Source organism: Dermacentor variabilis, chromosome 11 (assembly GCF_050947875.1).
Source record: "Dermacentor variabilis isolate Ectoservices chromosome 11, ASM5094787v1, whole genome shotgun sequence".
NCBI classification, from domain to species: domain Eukaryota; kingdom Metazoa; phylum Arthropoda; class Arachnida; order Ixodida; family Ixodidae; genus Dermacentor; species Dermacentor variabilis.
This window is the reverse complement of record NC_134578.1, coordinates 30,217,179-30,240,513: the sequence shown is the minus strand read 5'-3', so window position 1 is coordinate 30,240,513 and position 23,335 is coordinate 30,217,179. Positions and strand designations below refer to the sequence as shown.

At 44.5% G+C, this 23,335-nt stretch overlaps 1 long non-coding RNA gene across 1 annotated transcript; it reads left to right on the top strand.

Annotated features, from left to right (window-relative positions):
* Nucleotides 1–9,720: 9,720 nt before the first annotated feature.
* LOC142564194 (uncharacterized) lies at nucleotides 9,721–22,236 on the top strand. Its single transcript, XR_012824522.1, has 3 exons — nucleotides 9,721–10,232; nucleotides 14,170–14,279; nucleotides 22,134–22,236. It is a non-coding gene; the product is annotated as an uncharacterized LOC142564194 (long non-coding RNA).
* The last annotated feature ends 1,099 nt before the right edge of the window (nucleotides 22,237–23,335 follow it).

Sequence of the window (23,335 nt, the reverse complement as noted above, 5' to 3'; positions counted from 1 at the left end):
CGACATAGGCCATACAAAGACGATGCCATGAAGACCATGGGCTGGCATTTCCGAATGAGGAGGGTGTTAGAATTCCAGCGTTACGGCAACGATATTACAACAATGCTATGACGACGAAAGCGTGACGAGTCAGATGACGAAGTTAAATTGGCAACAATGGAACGTCCACGTTGGGATCATGACGACGGTATGAAAACGAATGCGAGACGACGGCTCATTGACGATGAAGGCGTAACAACGGCGGCATGACGAGAATTGCTTGATGATGCTGGCGTGAAAACGATGGAGTGGTCACTACCTCATCACGATGTCTTCATAAGAACGAATGTGTTATGACTGTATGACAACGACGGCATGACAGTGACAGTACGACAAGAGCCGGAAGACTAAGGCGGAATGACGACAATGAAGGGTCAGCGTTTTGACTGCGTTGGTGTGACTGGTGGGTTAACAATGAGACCAAGAATCTGGAGACAGGTCAGAAGGCAAGGTAATTACGGGTTCTAACTTTTCACTGTGGTTGTACCATTACTGTATCCTCAACTGTAATCTTTGGCCCAAGACGCATGAATGAGCCTAATGACGGCTGTATGCGCACAAGACCGTCGTACAATACAAGCGGCTATTATTGCGGTAGAAATAGATATCTTGCCCTCGCACGACCTCATTCCGTCGCCCTTAAAAGAGTAAAAATTGGAGCAGAAATAACCCCAGCTGTAGCCTATCGACGGCGTCAAGGCAGAGCGGTCCTACCACTTATCCTGACGCACCACGCCCAGTGAACGAACATACGAAATTCCACTTATGTGGCCTTCAAACTGCAACACAATTGGAACATTTTTTTTGGAGTGCGGTTCGTTGGCCGACCAAAAGCCGTAGGCTTTGCAGGGACTTTCTGTGGCGGAAATAACTGAGCCTAGAAAATATGGTGTTCGTTGAGCAGCAAGCCCACGTACGCGAGTCTTCTTGGTTTTATACAGAACAATGAGCTCTGCGATTTCAATTAATGCCTAGATCCTGCGGCAATGTTAACGTTTGCTTTGCGATTCTTAGTTTCTTTATTCCCTTAGTTTTTGTAAAGGAGTCGTACTACTCACACTTTTTCCCTCTGATAAAACAGGGAGACAATGATAACGTCTAGCGGCGCAAGCTTGTACATTACTGCATCCTAAACTGCCATCCTTGGGCCAAAACCCATGAAAGCAATTCTGCAACTCAGCCACGCACCCTCCCTTTCTACAACGAAGAACCCACAAGTTATAGCACCTTGTTTCATCAACCATCATGAAACTTTACATCGGTTTTTCAGACAAGACTCCTTTTTTGCTTTGGAAATTGAGAGAAAAATAACATGGTGTGTGGCGATAGTTTAAAGGATAACTAATGCGCTGTCACTTGCTGACCAGTCTCTCAAACACTGCTTAAGCAGTCGCAAATTCCGAAATAATTCAGCTATCAAAGTGGTGTTAGCCGCGTACTGTCTCCGACATAAATGATCCCACGAAACATGGCATCATATGGTGATTGCGTTTACTGAGGATTCACTACACTTGTTGTGAGTTCAGCTTTGAAAAACGAGTTTGAACACGCTTTTGCGATATTAGGCTTTCAGCATTTTCTGCACATCTGTAACGCCGATGTTCCTTGTGACATACGCTTAGACGCGATATGTTTTTTTCTCATGAAGGCCAAAGAAAAGTTATTTGTGGAGATGGCACGCTGTCGATATCAAAGAAAGACAGAGAGCTATATTAATATTCAACGAAGGTTGACATGGCGATACACTGTCGTTTCTGTCGGCCGCCCAGGGTCTTGTCATTTCTTGTACTTGTCGAAGTGTTATTCCTTATAGCGTGCGCCAACTGATCTAAGGGTGCACAATTATAGAGGCCACAGTCATTGTCCTTCTTTGAGCCTTTTTTTTATATCGTATATGACGATGACAAGGCGCTAGAGGTATGTGTTCGACAAGGAAGGTTGTTCCCGCGCCGTTGTTTACCAGGCTGCACTGATGTTTTCAATGCTGCTGAAACAAGGCTGATAAGTTCGCGCCCAAAACACCGCTTCTCTAGTAGTGTAGCCTGTTGCGCACTCGGTTGCACAGGTGGAACAAGCTAGTGGGAAACGATGAAGTCGCTGGCAATGCTGAACACCATGGTCGCTGCACTAGCAGTAGTAAGAGTTACCTGTGGTAAGTCTCGCCATGACTTGGTGGCCATTCGGTTTACTGTTGCTGTTAAGTTTTAACCAATCAGGTTCTACAGTGGCGGTACCTCCTGCGCTTGCTTAGATCTTCAAAGCAAGGATGTGTATGCATACCCTAATACACCTTAATTAATATGCCTAGACTGACCAATTAAAAAGCTGCTCATTTCGCGGACGTGACAAGCAAGATGTCGTTTCAATGTGGCGTCAGTAGTAAATTTCGAGAGTTTAAGGCGTCATGGGCCAAGAACATAGATTTGGGTGATAGTTTTATCGTGCCGTTTCATTTTAACATGGAAGTATTTTACGATGGGGCCCATAAAAAATGTGTCAGGTGTACGAAAATCACGTCATCATCATCATGCAAGTACTCAAGATGGCGATGCTTTGCTGTCATAATGTTTAAGCGAGTAGGTATACAAAGGTTAGGAAGGTTAGTTTTAATGAAGGAATTGTGTTGATTAGGACATGTATTCGTTGAAAGGAGGTAATTTGGCTACAATTTTTCCCTGAGTAATCTTTTAGAAAATAGCCGGAAGCTCGCACCCATAGAAGCGTAGGAATATGTTAGTGCTTAAAAGTGTCTTTTCGGTCATATTCTGGCAGTTTGTGGCTACCTAATTGTTAAGTAAGTAAGCATAAAAAGGCTAGAAAGGTTGTACTTATTAAGGAATCGTTCTGTTCATGACGTTTATTTGTTTCAATGTGGACACTTAGACGTCTTCCATTGGACCACTGAGTAATTGCTTGGACAATATGCTATAGAAGGATGCTAAACATGGTAGCATTTGGAAGTGTCTCATTGTCGCACTCAGTCAGCCTTCTGGGTAGGTGGCAATGTTCATCGCTCGTTGGCGCATACAGACTGACCGTAGCCGCCGATGTACTTATGATGCCTGGAAGACTTTGCGCTGCGCAGCACCACAGATCACACGTGGTTGCTATCGCTGGGATTCACCGTTCTAGTGAAACCGTAATTAACAAAAGACTGCACATGTATGACACTGCGCTTGTGGATGTGCTGCGAAGCTGCCACTGGTTTTGGAAATATCATTTTAGTCTCCGGACCAATTCCTTTGAAACAAGTGTGACAGTTTTTCTTCTTAGGGAACTAATTTCGTGTTCTGAGGCAGATATACGGTAAGGACATTGTGTAGCATTTTCCAGAATGATTGACTGCTTACTAGATGGCGGGCTCAAAGGGACATTTCATACACTGTCATTGGGAAAACGAAGTCCCAGCTAACTCGAATTATGTGTACAACTCCCATTCGCAATGTCCAATCTCGCGGCATCCGAGAAAGAAATATGTGAAAATCTCAGCACACTATGCACATCGCAGCCTTACAGAGTCGCTGTCAGATTTTCACTGTTGTTTCTAGCCAGGAGCTTGTGTCATCGGTTCGACGTATGAACACGTTTCTGGTGTGAGATGAACGAGTGGATGCACATACACAAGAAGAAAGTCATAGCATAGTGTCACTGATTTTCGTTGTGCCTTCGCGAACTGTAATTCTTAAAGTCTGCCAGTTGCCATCGCTCGGCGGAAAATGTAGATTCATAGCTATTCATAACCTTTCCTTATTCCTCCGAAATGCCGAAATCGTACGGTGCGGCTTTACATTACAAGTTTCTCCTTCCGCGGAGTTTCCTAAGGAGTAACGGAAAGCCACTGATAGCTGGGTTGCACTTTTGATTTCGCAGACAATGTTAAGGGATCGATGATTCAGTAGGAGAGAACTTCACGCGAAATTGCGAATTCAAGTAATTAACAGAGGTATAACAAAGAACGCATCGGACTTGAGTACAGGGTTGAGACAATGACATTTGTGTGTGGCTCCCCGCGAGGGCAAGTCCCTTCGTCGAAGCAGTGACTTCAAGGGTCCACCTTCAGAAGTCTTTTCTTCGACAGTTGCTGATAACACGTGTGGTTTCGGTGGGTTGCGGGGAGGAGCAGTTATTGTCCGTTTTCTTTAACCCGTAACCTAAAGGAATGTATGTTGCATTGCTGCTCTGACCGACCATTGCAGCTTACCGTAGGCAGGTTGAACACTGTGGTCAGCGTGAGCGCAATATATATTCTAGAAATTGGAGATAGGAAAGAGTATAGGACACTTGGACCCAAGTCTTGTGGCAGCAGCATCGCATGTTACGGCAGAAACACTACCACAGAAACTGACGAAATAAGAGCACCGTAAAAGTAAACATGACCTATTTTGTGCGCGCGAAATATGGTATAGGGTTTGCCATTTTTTCTCTCTCGGGGTTTCCTTGACGGCACATTCGATTCCTAATCTGCGAGCCCTGGTTTCGTAAACGCGACACCAGCGCACGTTTTATAAACAAATTGCTTTACGAGCTAGAATGTTTAACAAGCCAGCATCACAGGCTAATCTGACCCCATGCGCTCCTTCTCCGCACTGCCTCTTCCACAAATGGCGCTCGTAGAGACGTAGCACATGCGCACAGTGAATATTATAACTTTAATTGGTGAAGGAATAACGAAATAACAAATTTTTCATTCGAACTATTTCAGTTTGCTTGCAGGTGAGCTCATTAAAAAGCATTACACGTCGGATGGACCTGGCGTACTTGGGTTGGGTTAACATTAACATTTTGATGAAATAGAATTGTAAACAAGCAGGGTATCTCGGTTCTCTTGACATGAAGAGTAGCAATGATGGGATTTATTGTTTCATTAGTAGTTATTTAAAAAAATGAGTGCTTTGATATCTTGAGGCGGGAAGTGTAATAAATGTCTTAGCTTCACGTGTACTCAAAGACGTTAAGAAGCTTGCTACAGGAATGAAATGCAGGCATGAGTGAAAAAAAATGTTTTTTTTTCCATACCTGGTCCCTCTCCTGTTTTTACTTTAGGCAGTAGTCATACACTCCCGTACCAGATGATGTAGTTTGTCATTGCTCTTATTTTTTTGATTGCGGATTGATCTCCTTGCAGCACAGAAAATCCCGCAGGATGTCTTCAATGAAGGATTTAGAGGAGGTCAGCTTGATGTCGGTGGTCCAGGTAATGCTCATGCGTTTTGCCAATGTTGAAACAAATATGAAAACTGTGCTACGATATTCCGGTTAATGAGGTCACTTTCGTGGGCATTTGTAAGGTCCTATGATTGTGAAACTTAATTACATTTTGTGCTGAATTATTTCACCTGGGCTCTTTCCTGATATTCAGGAAAATTGGCTTTGCCGTATAGCTTGAAGCTTCGATGGCTGTGGGCCATAAAATAATTCGTGTCTTGTGTGGCACCTCCCTTATCTCTTATGATTGCCGATTGGTTTAAACTAGTTCCGTAAGAGTCTTGAAGGGAACGTATAAATATATTCAAAAATTAAAGTGACCCTCTTGAGGCTTGTGCTTCTTAAAGAATACACGTAAGGATCTTTGCCCAAATAAAGGAAATGGCTGAACAAGTGAATAATTTTAGAATAACAGCGCATAAGTATGATGTCCGAATAAATACCAAATTCTCAGAAAGAGGAGCGCAACGTAAACTACATTCACTTTTAGTTTCCTCGATTTTCGTTCCGACAAAAAGAGATAACTAATGTGACGTCATAGTGCACTGACACAGCCGAAGTCGTAATGTAGCAGCACCTGCGGACTTTAACGCTATGAAAGGCAAACATAATCAAACATCAAGGAAAATTGTAACAACGGGTTCCTCTTTTTTCTGACCATCTGGGGGAAAACAATAATGAAGCGGTACTCAGCGTCACTACTTCGTGACAATATATAGCACTTGAGAGTATAGCTTCAGCATGATTGCAGTAATAATTAACTCATAATTAGTTTGCTGAAGTACACACTTCTTAATACTCGGTACAGCATACCAAAATCCCTGATAGACGCTATGCATTTGGTTTTCGATGCTTATATCACAGTTTTGAGCTATCAAACGTGTTGCAGCCAAATGATACGTTCGTCATAGCAGAGCTAATTAGTTGGTGTTTGCTAATAGCCACTTATACTTAATTTTGGCCCGCCCAGCAGTCTCTAGATCACTGTAGGCGCTTTAAATCGCTTTCAAAAAACTGCAACAGAAGGGCGGGGGGGTGCTTCGATAAAGTTGTACCAAATGGCGCGTAATTTTCAAAAGTTTTGTAAATCAGTTACGTAGAGCACGGAGAGATAGCCTGATAGAATAAGTAAATCGCAAATACAACGTAAGAAATAGTCCAAAAAGCGACATCACAGCTATTGTCTGGTAAGAATGCCGCCTCATTCTGTACGTATTTGAGTCAGAAAACTTAATTAAGGAACAAACTGAAACTTGCTGGAGGTTACCAACATGCGGTAGAATCATTTGATAAAAACGACAATTGTCTTTTTATTTGTGCTCTCATTATGACCATCGGCTACCAGTTGGCGGCTTCCTCGGCCAAATGGAGCCAGGTGCAGGTACAGGCTACGGCATTCCCGGTGTCGACTACGGAGGTTGGTAAAAATCTTACTTTGGCATCAACAACAACAAAGTTGCCTGACTGGCGCGAAGTGTCTATTGGACGTCTCTGAAGTAACAAAATATAGCACGCGAGTGCGAATTGGATGTTGCTTATGAGTTTCTGAAGCTAGCGAATAATTACAGTATACAGTATAGTCAGTACTAGAAGGCTTGACACAATTCGAGAGAGTGAGAGTTAGGAACCTTGTGGCGATTAGAGTGGTTTGAAATTTAAAATCAATGCGCAGCGTGCGCTTTCAAGAACATCGGTAAATGCATGAATAGAAAAATTAGTGCATGCGCAGTCGACAAGCCTTTGCGCTTCAACGGAAATGACGTAGTTGCTCTTGAAAGTGTGATTTGGGGTTCGAACTTTTGAATGAAAACAATAAACGGGACAAAACACAATGCTTCGTAACGTGCGATTTCAGTGTTAGATTTTAGCAACAAATTTGCTAGCTGGAGATGCTACGATGCTTTGTTAAAGGAATATCTTGTTGTATCTTTATATAACCTCATTTCGAAAGCGCTCTTGAAATCTAGAGATGTTTTATCAAACTTCGATATAGAGCAAACATTCCTATTTTGCCCTGCGCCCCAATCAGTAGAATTTGGAATTTGCAAGTGTATTATTACTTTTTTTCTGTGAAAGTGTGGTCGCTATAAAGTCAGAAATGATTCTATATGTTTTCAGTAGTTGTGGCAGCAACTACCATACTATCTTTGAGTATTGCTGGAGTTCCCTTCACGTGCAATACATTTATTGCATGGTGCTGCCGTGATTTGCTGGCGGTAGTATCTTTTTTTCGCTCTCTCTCTACATGTCTATATTTTTCATAACTTGAAAAGTAGAGCATTGGGCCAATTTGCGATGAATATGAGGAACATTTGAGTATGGTGAACTGCGATAAACGGTTCAGAGCCTGGCGTGACAGACGGGATCAGCGCTTTTCCCTCGTCTGTCTCGCCTTACTTTGTCTCGTCTACCGAGTTTCACAGTACTTTAATTACCCAAGTTGACCTTCAGTTGAAGTATGACATATACGACCAAAGGACGTCCATCTAGGCCTAAGTGACCGGAGAGTTTTTCATTGTACGCGTTTTACGCACACCGAATTTAGGTTCCGGAATCTATGGTGGAAACATCTTGGGTGGAGGTGCTCTGACGAACTTGGGCCCCTACGGTTCTGGATTGATGACTGGACCAATCGGAGGTTTGTAACCACATTGCTCTTGTATCCCTAGCCGCTGAGTCACCGTAACAAGGAGGGTTAAGAGTTCGGAACATTGATGCGCATTTAAGGTTTCTTACAGATTTGTAATTTTCTGAAGGCATTATTGAGCCACTACTGAAGGGTTCAGTGGCGTCAAGACACTGCATGTCACGTCAACTAACGCGTCAAGACAACTGCACAGCCTGAATACTCATTCTTTGATGGCTCGATTCTCTTGACACACCACGGTGTAGCGTTGAGGTGCAGTGTACTATTGGACTTGGAACAGCGTAGACGCGCATTCCCATGACCCTTTCCCTAATCTCCCTAGCACTGACGTACCATTACGGCGTGAGAAGAACGGCTCAGATTGAGCGGACGTGAATAGACTGCGAATGGTAACACTCATGGGCTTCGCAGTTGCCCAAATGGAACATTCAGAAATGCGTGAACCCACATTTTGCTTGCAATCGCGAACTGTCTGACCATGACATTGAGACAAACTTGAGCCCCAGAAAGCGTATTTATTCAACAGGTATGAGCTGTCCACTCCACCTTCCTAAAAGAAGTAGCCCTGCAATTACAGTCATATTAAGAGACTGTGCTGATTTCTTCCAATGAAACATGCCCTAAATAAGGAAGGAAAATAAACGCCGCACATAAGTATAATAATTTCTCATTCGTTGTGTGGTTGTCATGACGTTGTGCTTTCTCAGATTTTGCTGTATTTGGGCCCACTTGTTCACTTTAACGAAAACTATCCAGCAGTAGTTCCCAAGCTAGACTGACGTATGCATTTAAACACTGTGTATGTTTTATTGCTAATACACAACAATTTCACTGGTCCAGTCATTGTCAGAACAAGCGACATCATGGGAGCCAGGTGTGGTAACATTAAGCTCACTTCGCTACTCACGTGGTGCCTTCTGCCAAAATGAAACTATTTTGCAAATAATAATCTTTTACTTGGTAAATAAGAAATTGAGACTTCTTCTTAGAGTCCCGCTTGAGGTGAAAATTCATATTCAGTCACTCAAATTGCACAAAATAGAAGGTAGTCTTGTGAAATATACAAAATATTTATTAAAATGGTCTGAGCTTCCGGAGCGTGGCGTTATTTCGGAGCATTAGCAAGACTTGGTGGACATACATTGGCACTTATAACGGGAGTTTCAAAGTACTAATCACCAAAATTTTAAGAATGAACCATTTTTTTAACGAGAACCTTGCGGGAGGTTGTGTATACGTAAATTCTGAGGCAATCATATTTTATGTTACCCGCATTTTTTCAACATCTTCAAATGCACACCTATTTCGAGATATAAATAACCGAAATTCAATGCGCAATTTCGGTAGCGTCGAAACCAAACGCACCGGGAAAGCGTATAAAGCAGCCTTGCCATTAGGTCAGGTGCAAACACCAGATGCCAGAAAGAGGGACGAAGTTTGAAATTGCACGTCGAGGCCGATACTGATAAGTCGGGTTTCGCTTGGCAAGCAGCTGCCGCAATTTGCCGTATTAGTGATTTACATAACATGAAACCATTCAAACTTCGTCCTGCACTTTGTCACGGGGCGTTCCCCTGTGACGTCAAAGAGGGCAGACGTGTCCCCGCCCCCAATTGGCTCGGTTTAGAAATTGCCAGGATTGAGTATTGAAATTTGATTACGGGGGGGATTATCATCTGAATTAGACGCGTTTCAAGATTTAAAAAAAATGACGTTGCAGTAAAATGTGACTGCCTCCAAATTGGCGACATAAATAACTTGCTCCAAGATTCTTATGAAAATTTAAGTAAGAAGTTTTCGGTAAATATTCTTTTGAAGCTCGCGTTATATTCGCCACGCCTTAGTACTCTAGTTAAGAAATGCCACGACCGTTATGCTCACAGCCGTTTTAGAAAAAGCAATCCGTTTAGTCAGACAAAAATACATCATGTCTCTCTGTACTAGAAAGGATATTAGAGCTTGTCCGTTGTTCGTGGTCATCTAATAACAGCGCGAGAAATGAGAGGCGATCACTGAAGAGACATACGGCGCTGAGAAACGCCTGTCAGGAGTCAGCGCTGTGTGTGTTTTCTCTTGTGTGTGTATCCCTTGACCTGCGCGATGTCATTGGAGGATCATATATATCTGGTTCTTATTAGATTTTTTCGCGGACAAGGACAGGACGTGGAACGAAGAAGAAACTTAGTCCAGCCACTGAGACAAGGTTTGTCGTAAGTGCTTAATGTATTTTCAAGCGTAGGTCTGATGGGTGGAGGTGCCGATCTAGGTGCCGCAACTGGTATTGACGAGAGGCGCAGCAGAAAGGAGGAACGAGAGGAGCGTCGGCAACGGAGAAGAGAGGGTAGGCATCGCGCACCTTCGGTGTTTGATTTCTTTACGTGCAGCGAAGAACGTTGACGTGGTAATTTCAATGTCTTTTTAGTTGTTCCTGGTCTATTCTGCTGTTCTGTGTTCCCCGATTAATAGAATGAAGTAATTTATTCTGCAATTCTGTTTATCTTTATTATTGCTGCTTTTCAGCTCGAGTTCTCGTGCACCTTTTCCACAATTTTGTTCAGTTGGTACGACGGCCCTATTAGCACTATTCTTCTTATGGCGTTTTTCTTGATGCATATTTCTTTTCTTCCCTTGGAATGATTACTTGTGCCATGTTTCTTTCGAGAATATGTTCCAAGCCTATCCGTCTTTTGCATGCTCTATTCCAGGGGCAGCAACATTATCGTCTTCGTCATCCCTAGCATTAGGTTGTAATATTTCCATTTATGCGAATAATTTTGTTTGAGGAGTCACGATGCTGGCGGCATGCATTAAACTGAGTTCGCGGTCCATCTGTCGCTTCGCATATACCTCATTTACGTTATGGAAGTTCATGTGTTCTTGTTATTTACCTTATAAACTGCTGCCTTAAAGTGGATACATGCGCCAAAACACGCTTGCGCTTAGCGACATGTTTCTTTTTGCAATTATCATTAAGCGAAATGCTGCACAGTTCTGCTTTAACGGAGACTGCATCAGCATGCGATGTATTAGATTACCCTCACCATTCCTTATGAGGTTCTGTGTGGCGACAAGGTGGTCGTTGGTAAGGGGCAAGTGAAAAAGTGCAAACGTAAATCAACAGGGCGGAATGCAGTGCTGCTACGTAGCGTAGGTCAATGACGAAAAGGCGGTTTAACGCAGCACTTGCCCAAAAAATAACGCGCAATGCAAGAACAACACTAATAATCATAAATGCATGCATTTTCCACCGACTGCATCATTTTATCAAGACCTACTTATTTAGAAGATGCACCAATGCGCTTGTACTTGCACTTAAACTATATTATGAAAATATCTTGTTCTTGTCGACTAGCGGTATTCACTCCTGAATACTATGAACGTTTTCTGCCCGTCGTCTTATGATTAGTAATTGTGAATAGGCAAGACGACTTTCCATGCAAGATTAGGTGTTCGAGTGACACTTTTTGGGCCCATTTCAATCTTGAATTCCAAACCTAATGCTTGAAGTATCCGAATACTCGGGTGCGGGCAATTACCCAGAAGGACCGGGATTACGGCATACTCTATGGGGCTCATTCCTACACAAGGTATGCGTAATTGCTACCCCATCCAATATATCATCGTGAATACAGGAATTAGCTAGTACGAGTCAACGACAATTTTAAACATGAAGTAATCGTTGCTCTTCTCTTTAGGTGAGTAGGTCGGTGGGTAGGTATGTTCCTGCTTCGCTTTGTTTCTGGTCTCTTCAATAAAAAAGTAATAATTCGGTGTCCAAAGGTAGAGTTGAACCAGGGTTCCTCAGCTCACGAACCTGACGATTTAAGCGAAGTTACGGACTTAGAATTTTTTCTTCTGTAAGAAAGACAAAAATGAAATGAAAACAACCTTTGTTGTAGTGAACGAATGCACGCCTTCATATCCACAACTGCAGCCTGCTCAATTTAAAGGGTTTCTGAATCACCTGTAGGCCTTCTTGAAAAAGCACAGTACACGGATAGCAGACGCTACTGTGAACATCTCAGCCAAATTTTGCAGTCGTACTCGCCACGCGGAGCTCGCAAGCGGAAAAGTTACCTTCTCCTGAAACGCCCTTTTTCTTTTTCAACACAAGCCTGCTATTTGCTGTTACCCGCCGTGGTTGCTCAGTGGCTATGCTGTTAGGCTGCTGAGCACGAGGTCGAATCCCGCCCACGGCGGCCTCATTCCGATGGGGGCGAAATGCGAAAACACTCGTGTACTTAGATTTAGGTGCACGTTAAAGAACCCCAGGTGATCGAAATTTCCAGAGTCCTCCACTACGGCGTGCCTCATAACCAGAAACTGGCTTTGGCACGTAAAACACCATAATTTAATTTTTCTGCTATTTGCTGTATCCGGACGCTTCATTTCGTAATATAGTAGGTTCCTACACGCGACTACTATTGGTCAATAACTGACGTCAATCAAGAAATGTGTTTGGATCAGTGGGCTTCTTCCGACGGGTAATGTGCATGTTCATTGACGCCGTTCAATAAACAGGCTGAAGTAAGCTGAAAACTGCTTTTGAATTTCGATAATAATTACGCACTTCTGGAAAATGCGACAGTCGTTTGCTCACGCTCAGCCGCGAACACCTGCGTAGGAATTAAACTTTGGCCACCCCGCTTATCGGTGTCGTAGCCATCGCGTCTCACTAATTTCGACCATTTTTGACTGCTCAACTCGCCTCGGAACCATGTAAAACTTAAGGTCAGACCACATGCACGCTTGTGAGCGCATACTCACTCCTGGGAGCTCCTGGTCAGAGGCCTTGGCAAACTTCGCTTCGCACTGAGCTATCGATAGCGCTTGGAAATGCTCAGGTTTGATGTGGCTACTATCCGTCGGGCAAGCTGGTGCAGGGCAAAGCCGGTCCGCGCAACGCAGTATGGCCAGACTAGTGCATATTAGCATGAGTGCGCACTGAAGCCCTGTCGTGCACAATGCAAACGCTGCGCATGCGCATTGAAGTCGCATGCAGCTGCGGTCTGCTAACTGAGTCGGCACCGAGGCCTGCGCGTGGTACCGTGACGAGTCCGCTGGCAGTGCGCACTGCCGGTCGCTGAGGACAACCGCGTTTGACACGTCATCATCATCGTCATCATCGTCGTCGTCGTCGTCGTCGTAGGCGGAAAAAGCGGAAGTACCTGCGCCTACGTGAGCATCCACACTCAAATTTGAACTGCACGCCACGGTGACGGTCAGTAGGCGGCGAGATGTGAGCACGCCCTGCTCTGTCGTAGCCTTCGCAGTGCGAGTCATTGAAGAAAGAGCTGACAAACCATGAAGGGGATGTTTGATTGCCAATAACTCCGCTTCTGCTGAACGCATTGAAGTGCTTTTCGCGGCAATTTCTGAGATAGCCTATCTTAATTTCAAATGCAATTCTGGATTTCGGCATGAAGTGCTTGAATAATATAAAACGATTTTCAGTCTTAACGGTGAGCTCGAAAGAAAATTTCCGAAGTCACCTGAATGTAACATTTTTAATGCATTACTTTTAAACGTCAAATAAAGCAGCAAAAGCTTCCTCATTGCTAAGAAAGGAAAAACGTAATTTGTTCGAGGTCGTGCTGTTAACAAAAAAATCATATTTACATTACTTGATGCATGCATTTATCGTCGTTACCAAATGAGCGTCCGGCCAACTGAGGAGCCCGTGAATGACAACTTCAACAATGTTTGGCCACTACAATCTCAGTATTTAAAGCAGAGAACAGTAACTGCATACAGCTGCACAGATTCTTGTACTTGCTGAATGATCCAAGTGTAACATTACAGAACTGCGCTTCCGTTAAACAGATGCAAGTGGAATTGGATTGGCAAAAGATACATTCCTTTGCCCAAATCAACAAATCGCCTCAAGGCAGACATGCGTTTGATTGACTTGAACTTACTGTACAAAAGTTAGCCGCTGCAAATTCTATTTTCTGCCACAGCTATCCTGCAGCAGAATAATCGTGAACAATGCACACTTGCGCTGGTATACGTCCCTCGAGACTCCAAGAAGTGTTGAACAGAAAAATACACGTTCAAGTTGTGAAAACTAGAAAGTAATATCTGGGAGTTCACGTATTGTTTTCCAAATAAGAAAGATTTACACGCTGTTAGAATTTGCAGATATCATAGGGCTTGCATTTTACGAACAGTGCCGCTATTCTATGTGTGGCGGTGATTATCAATTCATAATTACTGCAACGACCGGAATCTGCTGCTCATCGGAAGAGGCTCACCTTCATTTCTCTGCTATCCCGCAGAACGGGAGAGACGACGCGAAGAACGCCGGTGGTTAAGAGAAGAAAGGAGGTGGCAACGACAGGAGCGAAGGCGTCTGCGCAAAGAAGCGAATCTGAGGTAGATCTAGCCGGTGAGTCATATTGCACATGCATTTTTTATTTACCAATTCTTCTTTATGTACCTTACTTTCAATAAAAAAGATTGAGTGATACCTCAGCTTTTCCTATTAGTTGAGAATGCGAAAGCATTAATGTCCAATTGAACGCCGCTGAGCAGTCTTCGAAGCTTTGGGCTAGGAGTAATGTTTGCGAGTTTTGTGGCGGGGTAGATTCTGTTGCGGGCTGGGCACTACTATTCTGAAGCACGTTTCAATAACACTCGGTTGCATTACCTTTCAAGCTAAAGCATTGGCTAATCGGGCTCAAGCTTCGCACAGAGCGAGCATTTAGCAATGGACTCGGTTTATTACTTGTTTGATTCCATTACTTGCCTGTTTCATCCAGGATAAATTCATGTGCGCGTTGCCTGCGGCATGGCCACTAACCTTTACGAGGGTACCAATCACTATGGAAATGGGTGTATTCAGGGGCCTACTAAACACCATACATCATCATCACGTTATCCAGAGCTTTTTGTAGGTGCTTTTTGGAGCTTTTTGTGGCTAGCCAGCGTCGCCTTAGTTTTTGCAAAGCTTTATTTGTCGGACCGACGTGTTCATGTAAGGCTAGCAATTGTGTGTGTGACGTGGGCCTGTGCGTGTTACAGTACTGATGAGATGTGGAGGGAAGCATGGTTTATGGAAATCCTTAGCACTAGCAAACAATGAGGGAACGGAGACGAGACAGCACGATGCGCTAGCGGTGCACCAGGGATCCCTTGTATGCTGATTGGGCGATTCTCGCCAGGCCATAAAGATAAGGATGGGCGTGAAGTTACAGAGGCACAGACTATCAGGTAAAGTGGAGAGCGTTTCGTAACTACGACATCTGTCAAATTTCTCGATAAAGAGACAGCATGTTTGGAAAGAGCAGTTTTACGTGTTCACAGGGAGTGCTGCTATTATGCATGGTATACAAAAGTATAAATTTTCTTCATGTAATAAATGTCGCAGTCAGCGAATTACGCTGTCTTGGTCCCTTTTCTATGCTTCTTCGTTAGAGTTAACATGTAATCGAAGCTCGCACACAAACACGCTCAACCTACAGCGGTGTGACAATATGATGGTGATGACACGACGTCTTATTTGTATTACACGAGCGAAGAAACGCTAGAGTGTTTTGTCGAACTGGTCACAACGTTAATCTCGTGTAAAGCTTGTAAAAAGATAAAAAACTATGCAAAAATGCAAACAAATCTCGCAGTTTCATAGTGCGAGATATCGATGCGGCATTGTCGCGAGAACGAAGACTATGTATGATGCTTATCGAGGGAAGAGTGGTAATGACAGCTGTTAGGGGGGAAGGGGCAGGCTTAAAAATTACGATACGTATCTCACATACAACCTTCTTCCGCAGTTACACATACCAACACTAGAAGATCGTCCAACAATGGGGTCAGACGCAGCTACGCATAGCTAGCGCATCTTCGAAGAATGGGTAACCGAAATATAGAGGAAATCCGGAAAGTAAAGAAAGGTCGCTTTTTATTATTCTCGATTACCTTGCCAGATATGTGCTCTTGTAGATAGCTGTGAGTCAACACTATATGTAAAGGTATTATGCTGTGACATAATTTTCATTGCGCAAAACAGACCACACACTTGCATTGGTTGTCGGTGAATGTATTGTTCTACTGTTTTAGTCGGAGTACGCCGTGGCATACGCCCAGCTCCTCCAAAAAATGCTGCACTCTGAATGTAAGAAATATAATCAAATAAAAGAACCGACTGCAGCCTTGCACTTTTCAAATGAGATGCCTATGTGCTTTCGAGATACGTGTGATCCGACATTGTATGTCCACGTTTCATGCCGAGATTGATTGTTTGATCGCTCAGAATGCAGCTGCCCGTAGTGACACTAATTTGTAGGCCAAATTTGGTTGGACCGAGGTAGAAATAAATGCGTGGATTGCCGACAGTAATGATCCGCATTTGAATATCAGTCTCGCCCTATTGGAACGACGGGGGTACTCTGTCAGTACTACAACGAATGCTTTGAGTTATTGTAGGGGGGACGCGTGGCGCTGCCACTGCCGAGCCAGAAGCGCGTTTTTAGAGTGGGACCACCGCTGGCGATACGCACTGACTATTATCGCAGGTTGGGCGCGCGAATAATGGGGCCCTATAATGTAAAACTATTCCAATATGTTTTGATTCCAATCTCATGACGTCAATTTTGCGTAACCGCCGACGCAAGCATCGGGTGGTCGCCCTTAGGGTTGTCTGAACAGACCAATCAAACGCTTTCCTCGTTCATAGAAGGCTACTTTTGTTTGCTTGCAAAACGAATAACATTACCTACACTGAGCGGCTTGCCTTATCTAATTGGCTCCCAAGAGGTGAGGAGCCCGCTCAAGTGGAGAGGGCATTCGATGGGGCCGAGCCACTGCACTGAATATCGATAACCGGTGAAGTGGGTGGTGCCGGCGTCTGCGATTGGTCCGCTTTCCCTTACTTAGCTTGCGGTGGTTGGTCAAAAATCGCGGCGGCATGCTACGGAAACTTAAGAATGACGCTAAAACGGTTACTCAGTAAAGAAGAGTTGACAGAACGAGGGCGTAAACGTGCCGAAGTGCTCGAAAACGTTACACGGCCACTCAAAACGTTTTATTATACGAAAATAAACCCATGCTCTCCGTCAGGTGCGAGTAGCCCGTGCCTGAGCGATCGGCGGCAGCCATATTTTATTCCTCTCGGAACGGGGCAGCCTGCGGCGATTCAGGAAAAAATTCAGTTTTGTTCGGCATATTAAAGCGTCTTAACGCGTACACGTCACTTTGACGCGGTTAGTTTTTGCGCTTTTGTGACGTCGCGTGGCAGGCAGGTGAGGTTGGTGCTGCCCGAAAACTTTTGACCAATATCGCATGGCTAATGGCGAAAAGGCGTCGAATCATAAATAACCAGTTTTCTTTTGTTCGGTTAATTCCTGCATGATCAGTGTGTAAACGTCATATCAGATGGGGAGCTATCGCGGTTTTCGTGAAGTTGCGTGAGAGACAAGTGAAGGGGGGGTGGTTCAAAAAAGTTTTTAACCAATCGCGGAGAGTTGATTGCAGAAATTGAATAGAAACGTTTGGAATAGTTTTACGTTATAGCGCCCCAGGTCTCAGAGAGAGAGAGAGAGAGAGAGAGAGAGAACAACTTTATTGAAAAATGCCTGCAGAATTGGTTAGGCTCCCTCCACTCAGGGAGGACTACGTCAGTCGTCATTACGTCACTACGTCAGTCTCGTGCGTTGTGCTCATCGAGATCTTGGTCCCTCGCTACTTCCGCAGGTTCGAGAGGGCCGCCGCCCCCGTCCTGGGGGTGCTGCCCCACTTCTCCTCGGTTTCGTTCGGCCGCTGCCTCTCTAGAGCTGCCGAGACCTGCTGGACGGCCTTGAGTTGTATCTCTTGATCATAGCTTCTCGTTGCAGCCCCTGGCTGCGGCGGGATCGTCGTCTTCTTGCTGGCTTCTCTCGGATTTACGCTACAGTCCCAAAGGATGTGAGCCGCGGTGGCTCTCTCCTTCGCGCACAGTCCACACACGCCACTCGCGTACACACTAGGACACACGTGCTTAGCTAGCACCGGGATGAGCAGGGACCCCGTCTGGAACTGTCCCGGAAGGAGACAGTGTTATACATACAGTTACAGACGGGGTCTCCAGGTCTCAGAAATAGTATTAAAGCGTGCCCACGGCGCAGTGCTACCTCACTGCAAAACTTGAGTGCAAACTAACGAATAGTTTAGGTAGAACAACCATCCCTGCTTGGAACACTTACCCTTTCAACATTGGCTATAACCATGAAAAAAAGTATACCCATTATTTTAGCGTATACATAACCTTTATAAGTATACCTACATGAAGTATGCCTAATCTTGGAATGCTCCAACTTTGAAAGCGCCATCAGTGCTGTACATTAAACCGGCAAAGTTATTAATTTAGGGTCCCCCTATGATATAAGTGGAATTCTTTTATGCAACAGAAGATCAAACTGCGAGATAAAGTTAGTATGATTACAGCACTGTTGTCGGTTTTGTTGTGTGTCGCTGAGATATATTACACTATATGGCCTAACTTCCTTGTAGCTTGAGTCTGCAGTATGAAATAAAAAAAAAGCAACAAATAGGCTATTGTTGTTGGATGGTATTCTGAAACTTACCCACGGAAATTTTATAAGCAGTTTATATGTATCAGCAGATTTCTCACGCGTGCGCTCATTTTTATTAACTCTTGTAGGCTGTGTCGGAGCCACCATTATTCCAAACAAAGAAAATGGGTTGAGTGTGTTGATAGAATGCAAGGAAGACAGTGCTGGTAGGCATCCCGTTTCCTGTATGTAAAAAAAGAACTGTAACTGTCATAAAAAACTAAATATTTAAACCGTGCTAAATAACATTTAACATTACAAAAATATGGGATACTTCTTCATCGAACAAGTGAACATTACGTAGACAATGGCATGATGGCTGCCACTGTCTTAACGCACACTTGTGCTGGTTGCTAACAGTTATTGTTGCGCGGTCGCCAAGATTATGTTTAAGTGATGTTATCAACAGCAGAAGATAATTGTGATCATGGATTAGATCTAGTTGCTCCCCTACCTCCTCTGCCCCCCCCCAACTAATGTATCAATAAATGAGCAGCTTTTAAACTTCTTGTATAATGAAGACGTCATGCACCTGAATTGTAGCAAGAAGCTACAGGAGACCCATACAGGTTTCTCAGAAAGAAGGCGTCCCAGCTGAATAAAAGTTATTCCTGGTCTGGGATTCCAACACGGAACCAATGGCTTTCAGGGACAGTCACCTTGTGTAGCTTCGAGATACAATGCAGGTGGATGACAATTTTTCCATTTCAGGTACTTTCCTCCGCCATGCCGGCTTCCGGAGAACTGATTTGGAAATTCAGTGTCCGAGTGCGCCGAGTTGCCGAATAATTCACATTCGCTCTGCTATCTGCTGCCCTACTGGGTTGCTCAGATGGTAGAGTGACTGCCCCTTAAAGGCGCAGGTGCCGCGTTCGAATCCCGAATCAAGGCGAAGTTTTCTTGCACTGAGAGGCTTTTGTTCTTCTGGTACAGTTCACGTGGATGACAATTTTCTCTTTAATGTTACGTAATAAGTTTCGGTTGTGTGCGACGTCGCTGGCTGTTGTCACCGTTCGGAAGACGTTTCAGCAGTGTTTGCATGCGTGTGTTGCACTGAACACACAGGAAACACACGTTGAAATTTCTAACCGTTTGCACCCCATGTTTCTGAGCTTTGGCCGGCAGTAGTAAAGTTCGCGGCAACTTCTTGTGACGATTTACTTAAATGTCATGCGTTCCCAAATTATATCTGTATTGACTTGCACTAGTCAAGTTGGGTACGAGAATTGTTATGTCGCTCTAGACGCTTTAAACCAGCATTGAGCATAATATATTAGTTGCAGTATAACTTTTGTGTGCTGTCTGGTTAGACACTGCGTCATCAGATGTCGTTACTGATGTTGTTCCTGCCTCAATCCTCTCTATTTACACTAGAAACCACGCACGTTGAGAAGTTTACGGAAACGCCAAAACTCATTATTGCCAGAATCATACTCGGCAGTGGAATTCTATGCAACGAAGCATCGCGATGGCTTAGCGATGCACAGGTTTCGCACTGAATATTGCAAGAAACAAGAACACATTGTATTGCAGACAGTAAGCCAGCATACTCCACTGGTCTGCGCGTTCACGTGATCATCGCGGTTTCTAAGCATGCCTCTTACGTCATGGTGCGCCAAGTGCTCCTCGAAATCGAAACCGCGACTGGTCGTCATGTACGAGTATGTAACTAAACAATCGTCGCGCGCTGTGGCAAATGAGTGTCCTTACCATTACGAGCAATAAAAACAGCGCTAAACAACGGGACGAGCGAAGGGACACAGACAACAGCGCTGACTAACAACCAAAGTGTCTTTATTCTTTCAGTCAGCATATATATGCTCCGCGGCTATCTGAAACCACAGAATCAACAGAATTGGGCATGCGCAGGGGGATTGCAATTAATGCGATAGGAAGGCAATCTCCTTCGGAAGGAGAGAAATAAAGGGAAGGCTTACACATGCTCCGCCACTAACGTGAATGTGGAAAGCCTCGGAAATAAGGCGTGCGCGGTCATCGCGGTATTTTGACAGGTAGGTCACGCCTTCGAAAGATGGCTTGCAGCCGCATTCATTGCAATGCAGTGACAACTGACTATCTTTTGCCCATTTTTCAAATTTGTTTGAGTGCTCGCGCATGCGGTCATTGATGCACCGCCCCGTTCGGCCGATATAAAAACTCTTGCACGAAAGGGGGATCTTATATACCACACAGTCACAACAGTCACCAACAAACCTCTGTCTATGCTGCTTTTTACAACTTTTTTTGTTGTTCTTGGTTACCCGATTGACTTGGTGGCACAGGCTACCTAACTTATTTTTCGCAGTGAACAACAACCTGACTCCTGCCCTGCTGACAACCTTTTTGAGATTGTGCGCAACCTCGTGCACATATGGTATAACCGCCACCATCTGCCGTGAGCGATTCGCAGATAGAGCAGCTGCCGACTGCTTTCCTTTAAGGTTCGTTGCGAGGCTTTCAGCGATGCTGGTCAAAAGCGGTACCGGGAAGCCTGCGAGCTTCAGCCTGGCTACTTGCTTTTCGAAGCTTACATCCACTTGGTGGTCACAAGACCGGATGAGGGCCGCCTTCATGCAGGATCTTGCTATACCGCGCTTGACTATCTTCGAGTGCGCGGACGAAAATGGGAGAAGGGTCTTATGAGACCGAGGAGCGTAACCCCAACATACATGATTGCTTGAGAACGGTAGCTCCAAGTCTAGTAAACGAAGCTTGTTGTCTGACGGATGGTCCGTGGTCAATTAAAAAGAATCTAGAACTGTGCGGAACAAGTCAAATATTATAGCAGCAGCAGGCTGCGCGTCAGTAGTGGTAGTATTGTAAAAAATTAAAAAGTCATCGACGTATCGCATCACTTTTACAGTGCTTTTACAGTACAGTAAATTGCTACTGAGGAAGCGCTAAAAACAAAGCCTTAAAATTGTTGTTTCAGCATTCCTTTAAGTATTATTAAGATTATGGTTAACTTTTCCGAAAGATTGGCAGAAGCCTAAAGATATGCAGTCTATTAGAAACGTAGAATAAATTAGCGCATGCAAGTCGTTAGTAAATTCAACCAATTGCGCCTTGCGTAAACCACCTTGTAAACCGTGCTTGTCTGAGATTTCAAAAATTACCTGAATAGAGGAAGCTCGTTAAATGTGTAAAAAATTACCATTCACATGGAACAGACGCGAGAGAGGTGCGCCTATAGCTACATTTGGATATGCGTGTCGGCAGATTTGTCAAACAGAACCACCTTTCGTGTTTATGAACTCATTTGTTGCGTAATATCAGCAAAGTTTTTAAGAACAAGCAACTGGGAAAGCTGCGTACCATTAAAGGTAAGAAATGAAGTTGCTTAATACTACTTTTCTTGAAAGCATGAAAACGTTATAGTCCCAGAAGAGTCAGCGTTGAGGAAGGCGATGCTGTCTAGAAGACGTTTAGATACTGCGGAAAGGGGATCTTATTTTTGTAACATCAAGGAGATGAATGATTTTTTGTAACTGTCGAACGACGTGCACTCGAAGGCTCTTACATTAATCGCTCATAAGCGGTTCAGTAGAGTTATACTGCTGAAACTACTCCACGATAATGGATTGGTTAGTGAAATGTCTCTGTACGGCTAATTATGAAACGAGGACAAGAAATACCGACACAGAATCAGGTATGACGTATTTTCTCAGGTATCATACGTATGCTTTCGGTCGCAGGGTTCGATGTGGGCTCCTGAATTGCTGTCATAGACTTTAATGGCAGCTTGACCTTTCACTGGAGCTCATCACACCAGGAGGGGACGGACGACCTGTACATTCTCCCGAGAATTTTCAACACATCCGTCAATAAAAAAGGCGCAGCTTCAACTTTTCGAGTGTAGTTGATGACATTAAACTTCGTTTAAGCGGTCATTCAAGGCATTCCTGCAGGAAGTCCCACAGAAGTCTTCCTTAACGGGCTCTATGCACCAGGCCGAGAAATGTTACACGCCGGTATGTTCGGAAAAACCGAAGCGGCAGTGATCACATTCACTGGCAAGGCTGTATTCTTTTACGTGCGATACTACAGCCATGAAGTACGATGCAAACCATACGGGCCAACCACGTATTTCTGCCCCATCTGCCACCGAGTCGGCCGCCCAACCGATGTATGTCCAACTCATGAAGTAAACGTATGCCCCCAGTGTGGTATATGAAGCCCCCTCAGGACCACCCCTGTTACCCCCGGTGCGCCTTATGCCAGTGACCTCATCCTACGGCTTCCAAGGAGTGCCCTGATTGACTGACTCAGCATCCCAAAGTACCAGCCACCGGGATTAGTCACGATCGAAATCTCGGTCACGCACAGACCTACAATGCAAGCGTTCTCACTCCAGGTCTCGCTCCTGCTCGCGGAACCTACAAGGAGCGATCCGGAGCCTCAACGGACCTGGTGCGCCGCGATCACATGCGGTGAGCTGGTCAGCACGGCTTTTCTCCTCTCACACAGTCCACCGAGACAACACCCTCTCATCACGTCTACACAGAGTACAAACCTCATAGAATTCTTCACCCATACATAATACTGATATTCAACTGCAAATTCTAGTTGAACTAAGGGCCATCAGCGAAGAAAACGAACGTCTTCATGAAGAAAACAAGAAACTTCGCATGCACATTGCAGAACTATACGCCAATCGTACTTGCCCTCAGCCTTCGACACCAATAACCGCACCCTCAATGCCATCATCTTCGGAACGTTCTGAACCCACGATTCTCGCGGAATCAGCAAAACAGACAGAAATCGCACAAGTCGAGGAGAAAGTCGATGTACTGCAACGGTAGCTTCTAGCAGCAACAAAGCATCCATCAACTGGCAAGCGTAATTGAAGAGGCACGGGTCGCAAAAGATCATCGATGCAAGAAAATGAGAACACTGG